The sequence below is a fragment of the Narcine bancroftii genome, chromosome 14, assembly GCF_036971445.1.
Source record: "Narcine bancroftii isolate sNarBan1 chromosome 14, sNarBan1.hap1, whole genome shotgun sequence".
Lineage (NCBI taxonomy): Eukaryota > Metazoa > Chordata > Chondrichthyes > Torpediniformes > Narcinidae > Narcine > Narcine bancroftii.
The window spans coordinates 31,366,152-31,373,911 of record NC_091482.1 but is presented as its reverse complement, the minus strand read 5'-3'; positions in this window follow the sequence as shown (position 1 = coordinate 31,373,911).

Genomic DNA, 7,760 nt, shown 5'->3' with positions numbered 1-7,760 from the left:
AGCAGTGTCACTCGAGATGTACATATAAGTGCGGATTCCTCATGAGCGGTTTCACTGCAGCTCTACATATAAATGTGGAGTCCACATGAGCAGTTTCACAGGAATTCTACATATAAATTTGGATTCCACATGAGCAATTTCACTGGAAATCTACATATAAATGTGGAGTCCACGTGAGCAGTTTCACTAGAGATCTACATATAAATGTGGATTCCACATGAGCAGATTCACTGGAGATCTACATATAAATGTGGAGTCCACGTGAGCAGTTTCACTAGAGATCTACATGTAAATGCGCATTCCACATGAGCAGTTTCACTTGAGATCTACATATAAATGCAGATTCCACATAGCAGATTCACTGGAGATCTACATAAATATGGGGATTCCACATGAAAAGTTTCACTGGATATCTATATATAAATGTGGAGTCCACGTGAGCAGATTCACCGGAGATCTACATGTAAATGCGGATTCCACATGAGCAGTTTCACTGGAGATCTATATATAAATGCGGATTCCGCATGAGCAGTTTCACTGGAGATCTACATATAAATGAGGATTCCACATGCGCAGTTTCAGTGGAGATCTGTATATAACTGCAGATTCCACATGAGCAGTTTCACTGGAGATTGCATATAAATGTGGATTCCACATGAGCAGTTTCACTGGAGATCTACAAATAAATGTTGATTACACAAAAGCAGTTTCACTGGAGATCTGCAGATAAATGCGGATTCCACATGAGCAGTTTCACAGGAGATCTACATAAAAATGCGGATTCCACATGAGCAGTTTCACTGGAGATCTGTACATAAATGTGGATTCCAAATTAGTAGTTTCACGGGTGATCTACATATAAATGCGGATTCCACATGAGCAGTTTGACTGGAGATCTACATATAAATGTGGATTCCACATGAGCACTTTCACTGGAGAAGTAGATATGAATGCGGATTCAACATGAGCAGTTTCACTGGACATCTATATATAAATGTGGACTCCACGTGAGCAGTTTCACTAGAGATCTACATGTAAATGCGGATTCCACATGAGCAGTTTCACTTGAGATATACATATAAATGCGGATTCCACATAGCAGATTCACTGGATATCTACATAAATATGGGGATTCCACATGAACAGTTTCACTGGAGATCTATATATAAATGTGGAGTCCACGTGAGCAGATTCATGCGGATTCCACATGATCAGTTTCACTGGAGATCTATATAAATGTGGATTCCACGTGAGGAGTTTCACTGGAGATTTATATTAATGTGGATTCCTCATGAGCAGTGTCACTCGAGATGTACATATAAGTGCGGATTCCTCATGAGCAGTTTCACTACAGCTCTACATATAAATGTGGAGTCCACATGAGCAGTTTCACAGGAATTCTACATATAAATTTGGATTCCACATGAGCAATTTCACTGGAAATCTACATATAAATGTGGAGTCCACGTGAGCAGTTTCACTAGAGATCTACATATAAATGTGGATTCCACATGAGCAGATTCACTGGAGATCTACATATAAATGTGGATACCACATGAGCAGTTTCAGTGGAGTTCTGTATATAAATGTGGATTTCAAATGACTAGTTTCACGGGAGATCTACATATAAATGCGGATTCCACTTGAGCAGTTTCACTGGAGATCTACATGTAAATGCAGATTCCATGTGAGCAGTTTCACTGGAGATGTACATATAAATGTGTATTCCACATGATCAGTTTAACTGGAGGCCTAAATAAATGTGGATTCCACATGAGTAGTTTCACTGGAGATCTAAATGTAAATTTGGATTCCACATGAGCAGTTTTACTGGAGATCTACATATAAATGCGGATTACACATGAGCAGAATCACGGGAGATCTACATATAAATGTGGATTCGCCATGAGCATTTTCACTGGACATTCCACAAATAAATGTGGATTCCACATGAGCAGTTTCACAGGAGATCTACATAAAAATGCGGATTCCACATGAGCAGTTTCACTGGAGAAATATATATTAATGTGGATCCACATGCGCAGTTTTATTGGAGATGTAGATATAAATGTGTATCACACATGATCAGTTTCACTGGAGATCTACATATAAATGTGGATTCCACATCAGCAGTTTCAGTGGAGATCTGTATATAACTGCAGAATCCACATGAGCAATTTCACTGGAGATCTACATATAAATGCAGATTACACATAGCAGATTCACTGGAGATCAACATATAAATGTGGATTCCTCAAGAGCAGTGTCACTGGAGATCTACATATAAATGTGGAGTCCACGTGAGCAGTTTCACTAGAGATCTACATGTAAATGCAGATTCCAAATGAGCAGTTTCACTTGAGATCTACATATAAATGCGGATTCCACATAGTAGATTCACTGGAGATCTACATAAATATGGGGATTCCACATGAAAAGTTTCACTGGATATCTATATATAACTGTGGAGTCCACGTGAGCAGATTCACTGGAGATCTACATGTAAATGCGGATTCCACGTGAGCAGTTTCACTGGAGATCTATAGATAAATGGAGATTCCACATGAGCAGTTTCACTGGAGATCTATAGATAAATGCGGATTCCACATGAACAATTTTACTGGAGAAGTACATATAAATGCAGATTCCACATGAGCAGTTTCACTGGAGATCTACATAAAAATGCGGATTCGACATTAGCAGTTTCACTGGAGATCTATATATAAATGTGGATTCCACATGAGCACTTTCACTGGAGAAGTACATATGAATGCGGATTCCACATGAGCAGTTTCACTGAAGATCTACAGGTAAATGTGGATACCACATGAGCAGTTTCAGTGGAGATCTGTATATAAATGTGGATTTCAAATGAGTAGTTTCACGGGAGATCTACATATAAATGCAGATTCCACTTGAGCTGTTTCACTGGAGATCTACATGTAAATGCGAATTCCACAGAGCAGTTACACTGGAGAAGTACATATAATTGTGCATTCCACATGAACAGTTTAACTGGACATCTATATATAAATGTGGATTCCACGTGAACAGTTTCACTGGAGATCGACAAGAAAATGCGGATTCCACGTGAGCAGTTTCACTGGAGATCTTCATATAAATGCGGATTCCACATGAGCAGTTTCACTGGAGATTGCCTATAAATGTGGATTCCACATGAGCAGTTTCACAGGAGATCTACATAAAAATGCGGATTCCACATGAGAAGTTTCACTGGAGAAATATATATTAATGTGGATCCACATGAGCAGTTTTATTGGAGATGTAGATATAAATGTGTATCACACATGATCAGTTTCACTGGAGATCTACATATAAATGTGGATTCCACATCAGCAGTTTCAGTGGAGATCTGTATATAACTGCAGATTCCACATGAGCAATTTCACTGGAGATCTACATATAAATGCAGATTACACATAGCAGATTCACTGGAGATCTACATATAAATGTGGAGTCCACGTGAGCAGTTTCACTAGAGATCTACATGTAAATGCGGATTCCACATGAGCAGCTTCACTTGAGATCTACATATAAATGCAGATTCCACATAGCAGATTCACTGGAGATCTACATAAATATGGGGATTCCACATGAAAAGTTTCACTGGATATCTATATATAAATGTGGAGTCCACGTGAGCAGATTCACTGGAGATCTACATGTAAATGCGGATTCCACGTGAGCAGTTTCACTGGAGATCTAGAGATAAATGCAGATTCCACATGAGCAGTTTCACTGGAGATCTATAGATAAATGCGGATTCCACATGAACAATTTCACTGGAGAAGTACATATAAATGCAGATTCCACATGAGCAGTTTCACTGGAGATCTGTACATAAATGTGGATTCCCAATTAGTAGTTTGACGGGTGATCTACATATAAATGCGGATTCCACATGAGCAATTTCACTGGAGATCTTCATATAAATGCGGATTCCACATGAGCAGTTTGACTGGAGATCTACATATAAATGTGGATTCCACATGAGCACTTTCACTGGAGATGTAGATATGAATGCGGATTCAACATGAGCAGTTTCACTGGAGATCTACATATAAATGTGGATTCCACATCAGCAGTTTCAGTGGAGATCTGTATTTAACTGCAGATTCCACATGAGCAATTTCACTGGAGATCTACATATAAATGCAGATTACATATAGCAGATTCACTGGAGATCTACATATAACTGTGGATTCCACATGAGCAGTTTCACTGGACATCTATATATAAATGTGGACTCCACGTGAGCAGTTTAACTAGAGATCTACATGTAAATGCGGATTCCACATGAGCAGTTTCACTTGAGATATACATATTATTGCGGATTCCACATTGCAGATTCACTGGAGATCTACATAAATATGGGGATTCCACATGAACAGTTTCACTGGATATCTATATATAAATGTGGAGTCCACGTGAGCAGATTCTTGCGGATTCCACATGATCAGTTTCACTGTAGATCTATATAAATGTGGATTCGACGTGAGGAGTTTCACTGGAGATCTATATTAATGTGGATTCCTCATGAGCAGTGTCACTCGAGATGTACATATAAGTGCGGATTCCTCATGAGCAGTTTCACTGCAGCTCTACATATAAATGTGGAGTCCACATGAGCAGTTTCACAGGAATTCTACATATAAATTTGGATTCCACATGAGCAATTTCACTGGAAATCTACATATAAATGTGGAGTCCACGTGAGCAGTTTCACTAGAGATCTACATATAAATGTGGATTCCACATGAGCACATTCACTGGAGATCTACATATAAATGTGGATACCACATGAGCAGTTTCAGTGGAGTTCTGTATATAAATGTGGATTTCAAATGAGTAGTTTCACGGGAGATCTACATATAAATGCGGATTCCACTTGAGCAGTTTCACTGGAGATCTACATGTAAATGCAGATTCCATGTGAGCAGTTTCACTGGAGATGTACATATAAATGTGTATTCCACATGATCAGTTTAACTGGAGGCCTAAATAAATGTGGATTCCACATCAGTAGTTTCACTGGAGATCTACATATAAATGCGGATTACACATGAGCAGAATCACGGGAGATCTACATATAAATGTGGATTCGCAATGAGCATTTTCACTGGACATTCCACAAATAAATGTGGATTCCACATGAGCAGTTTCACAGAAGATCTACATAAAAATGCGGATTCCACATGAGCAGTTTTACTGGAGAAATATATATTAATGTGGATCCACATGAGCAGTTTTATTGGAGATGTAGATATAAATGTGTATCACACATGATCAGTTTCACTGGAGATCTACATATAAATGTGTATTCCACATCAGCAGTTTCAGTGGAGATCTGTATATAACTGCAGATTCCACATGAGCAATTTCACTGGAGATCTACATATAAATGCAGATTACACATAGCAGATTCACTGGAGATCTACATATAAATGTGGAGTCCACGTGAGCAGTTTCACTAGAGATCTACATGTAAATGCGGATTCCACATGAGCAGCTTCACTTGAGATCTACATATAAATGCAGATTCCACATAGCAGATTCACTGGAGATCTACATAAATATGGGGATTCCACATGAAAAGTTTCACTGGATATCTATATATAAATGTGGAGTCCACGTGAGCAGATTCACTGGAGATCTACATGTAAATGCGGATTCCACGTGAGCAGTTTCACTGGAGATCTAGAGATAAATGCAGATTCCACATGAGCAGTTTCACTGGAGATCTATAGATAAATGCGGATTCCACATGAACAATTTCACTGGAGAAGTACATATAAATGCAGATTCCACATGAGCAGTTTCACTGGAGATCTACATAAAAATGCGGATTTCACATTAGCAGTTTCACTGGAGATCTATATATAAATGTGGATTCCACATGAGCAGTTTCACTGGAGAAGTACATATGAATGCGGATTCCACATGAGCAGTTTCACTGAAGATCTACAGGTAAATGTGGATACCACATGAGCAGTTTCAGTGGAGATCTGTATATAAATGTGGATTTCAAATGAGTAGTTTAATGGGCGATCTACATATAAATGCGGATTCCACTTGAGCTGTTTCACTGGAGATCTACATGTAAATGCGAATTCCACGTGAGCAGTTACACTGGAGACGTACATATAATTGTGTATTCCACATGAACAGTTTAACTGGACATCTATATGTAAATATAGATTCCACGTGAACAGTTTCACTGGAGATCGACAAGAAAATGCGGATTCCACGTGAGCAGTTTCACTGGAGATCTTCATATAAATGCGGATTCCACATGAGCAGTTCCACTGGAGATCTACATATAAATGAGGATTCCACATGAGCAGTTTCACTGGAGATTGCATATAAATGTGGATTCCACATGAGCAGTTTCACAGGAGATCTACATAAAAATGCGGATTCCACATGAGAAGTTTCACTGGAGAAATATATATTAATGTGGATCCACATGAGCAGTTTTATTGGAGATGTAGATATAAATGTGTATCACACATGATCAGTTTCACTGGAGATCTACATATAAATGTGGATTCCACATCAGCAGTTTCAGTGGAGATCTGTATATAACTGCACATTCCACATGAGCAATTTCACTGGAGATCTACATATAAATGCAGATTACACATAGCAGATTCACTGGAGATCTACATATAAATGTGGATTCCACATGAGCAGTTTCACTGGACATCTATATATAAATGTGGAGTCCACGTGAGCAGTTTCACTAGAGATCTACATGTAAATGCGGATTCCACATGAGCAGTTTCACTGGAGATCTACATATAAATGCGGATTCCACATAGCAGATTCACTGGAGATCTACATAAATATGTGGATTCCACATGAACAGTTTCACAGGATATCTATATATAAATGTGGAGTCCACGTGAGCAGATTCACTAGAGATCTATATGTAAATGCGGATTCCACGTGAGCAGTTTCACTGGAGATCTAGAGATAAATGCAGATTCCACATGAGCAGTTTCACTGGAGATCTATAGATAAATGCGTATTCCACATGAACAATTTCACTGGAGAAGTACATATAAATGCAGATTCCACATGAGCAGTTTTACTGGAGATCAACATAAAAATGCGGATTCCACATTAGCAGTTTCACTGGAGATCTATATATAAATGTGGATTCCACATGAGCACTTTCACTGGAGATCTACATGTAAATGCGAATTCCACGTGAGCAGTTACACTGGAGACGTACATATAAATGTGTATTCCACATGAACATTTTAACTGGACATCTATATATAAATGTGGATTCCACGTGAACAGTTTCACTGGAGATCTTCATATAAATGCGGATTCCACATGAGCAGTTCCACTGGAGATCTACATATAAATGAGGATTCCACATGAGCAGTTTCACTGGAGATTGCATATAAATGTGGATTCCACATGAGCAGTTTCACTGGAGATCTACATATAAATGCGGATTCCACATGAGCAATTTCACTGGCGATCCACATATAAATGTGGATTCCCCATGAGCAGTATCGCTGGAAATTCTTCATATAAATGCAAATTCCACATGAGCAGTTTCACTGGAGATCTACATATAAATGCCGATTCCACATGAGCAGTTTCACTGCAGATCTACATATAAATGCGAATTCCACATGAGCAGATTCACTGCAAATGTACATATAAATGTGTATTCCACATGAGCAGTTTCACTGGACATCTATATATAAATGTGAATTCCA